This window comes from Astyanax mexicanus, unplaced genomic scaffold (genome assembly GCF_023375975.1).
Source record: "Astyanax mexicanus isolate ESR-SI-001 unplaced genomic scaffold, AstMex3_surface scaffold_53, whole genome shotgun sequence".
NCBI lineage: Eukaryota > Metazoa > Chordata > Actinopteri > Characiformes > Acestrorhamphidae > Astyanax > Astyanax mexicanus.
The window spans coordinates 17,501-20,000 of record NW_026040063.1 but is presented as its reverse complement, the minus strand read 5'-3'; the positions used below and the strand labels follow the sequence as shown (position 1 = coordinate 20,000).

General features: G+C 56.0%; 1 non-coding gene across 1 annotated transcript in view; it reads left to right on the top strand.

Annotated features, from left to right (window-relative positions):
- Positions 1–1,157: 1,157 nt before the first annotated feature.
- LOC125797780 (18S ribosomal RNA) overlaps positions 1,158–2,500 on the top strand; it is a 1,864-nt gene continuing 521 nt past the window's right edge. Inside the window, exon 1 of the ribosomal RNA XR_007436610.1 lies at positions 1,158–2,500. This exon is cut by the window's right edge and continues 521 nt beyond it. This is a non-coding gene — a ribosomal RNA (18S ribosomal RNA).

Genomic DNA, 2,500 nt, shown 5'->3' with positions numbered 1-2,500 from the left:
TCCAACTTGGTCTACCAGTGGTAGGCTCGAAAAGTCGAAAAAATGACTAAGTCCAACTTGGTCTACCAGTGGTAGGCTCGAAAAGTTGAAAAAATGACTAAGTCCAACTTGGTCTACCAGTGGTAGGCCCGAAAAAGCTGAAAAAATGACTAAGTCCCACTCGGTCTACCAGTGGTAGGTCGAAAAAGTGCGAAATTTTTCTAAGTCCCCACTTTTGGTCTACCATTTCACGCCAAAAACTAGTGAGGGTGGCGAGCTCCAGGATTTCTGACCCCCTTCGCCCGACTCCCTTGCCCGACGAAGGTGCACTCCGGTCGGCCTCGGAGCGAGTTCGCCCGCGCTCTGGAGGATTTTTCGTCGGGGGGTTTTTCAAAGGGGTGCCGTCGGACTGTTGAGGAGAGTGGCAATGACTAGGGGTCCAAGCACTGGAGATGATTCTCCATTCATTTCTAAGCATGGCAGAGCTTAAATAAAGCCCCAATAATGGTTCCAAAGTGGATTTTTGGACACTATAACACGGACCCGATCCTACCCGACCAAGAAGCTCCGCAGGTCGGCCTCCGTCCCGCCCCCCGCCCCCCAGGCGGTACGGAGGAAAAACCAAACTTCCAGAGACGGTTCCAGGGGGGGTATCTCTTTCATTATTTTGACCCGATCGAATGGACTACCGAGCCCGCCTGGGTAGGCAACCGCGCGGCCCTCCGTGGCCACTGTGCGCGGTGCGTTCCTACCCGACCCAGCGGGTTAGCCTCCAGGGGGGTCCTCCGTCAGGGGGAGGACCTTTCCGAACCTATCCGAGGGAGTCGTAGACGGCCCGTCTATATCTCAATCTGCCCTACACGATAACCGGTCGGCCCGGAGCCGTCGGACTCGGATGCCTCGGTGGTCCTCGCGTCCAACCGAGCTCCAGCACCCGGCTTCAAAAAGCTCCGGACCCCCGGTTTCGGAACGAGCGTTTCCTTGTTATCCCCGAAGCAAGCGGGAACTCGCGCAGCGGAGTTGCCACACTAATTTCCACTGGGAGCAATGAGGGGTGAGCTCGGACGAGCCTCTCCGCCCGTCCCCCCCTCCCCGGGGGGTCCTTCGGACGGTACGGGGCCGATCCCTCTCCCCTCTAAGAACCAATGGTTTTTTCTGTGACAAAAACCACTCGCAGCAACCTGGTTGATCCTGCCAGTAACATATGCTTGTCTCAAAGATTAAGCCATGCAGGTCTAAGTGCACACGGAAGGTACAGTGAAACTGCGAATGGCTCATTAAATCAGTTATGGTTCCTTTGATCGCTCCACACGTTACTCGGATAACTGTGGTAATTCCAGAGCTAATACATGCAAACGAGCGCTGACCGGTCCTCTCTCGGGGGGGCCGGGATGCGTGCATTTATCAGACCCAAAACCCACCCGGGGGGACCCGCGAGGGTTTCCCCCGGCCCTTTGGTGACTCTAGATAACCTCGGGTCGATCGCGCGCCCACCGCGGCGGCGACGTCTCATTCGAATGTCTGCCCTATCAGCTGTCGATGGTAGCATAGGGGGCTACCATGGTGACCACGGGTAACGGGGAATCAGGGTTCGATTCCGGAGAGGGAGCCTGAGAAATGGCTACCACATCCAAGGAAGGCAGCAGGCGCGCAAATTACCCATTACCGACACGGTGAGGTAGTGACGAAAAATAACGATGCAGGTCTCTTTCGAGGCCCTGTAATCGGAATGAACGTATCCTAAACACATGGGTGAGGACCCATTGGAGGGCAAGTCTGGTGCCAGCAGCCGCGGTAATTCCAGCTCCAATAGCGTATATTAAATTTGCTGCAGTTAAAAAGCTCGTAGTTGGACTTCGGGAGTGGGCTGGCGGTCCGCCGCGAGGCGAGCTACCGCCTGTCCCAGACCCTGCCTCCCGGCGCCCCCCGGATGCCCTTGGTTGGGTGTCCGGTCCTCAGGGGTCCGGAGCGTTTACTTTGAAAAAATCAGAGTGTTCAAAGCGGGCACCAAACTCGCCTGAATGCCTGAGCTAGGAATAATGGAATAGGACTCCGGTTCTATTTTGTGGGTTTCCTGAACCAGGGCCATGATTAAGAGGGACGGCCGGGGGCATTCGTATTGCGCCGCTAGAGGTGAAATTCTTGGACCGGCGCAAGACGGACGAAAGCGAAAGCATTTGCCAAGAATGTTTTCATTAATCAAGAACGAAAGTCGGAGGTTCGAAGACGATCAGATACCGTCGTAGTTCCGACCGTAAACTATGCCGACCCGCGATCCGGCGGCGTTATTCCCATGACCCGCCGGGCAGCGTGCGGGGAAACCAGAGTCTTTGGGTTCCGGGGGGAGTATGGTTGCAAAACTGAAACTTAAAGGAATTGACGGAAGGGCACCACCAGGAGTGGAGCCTGCGGCTTAATTTGACTCAACACGGGGAACCTCACCCGGCCCGGACACGGAAAGGATTGACAGACTGATGGCTCTTTCTCGATTCTGTGGGTGGTGGTGCATGGCCGTTCTTAG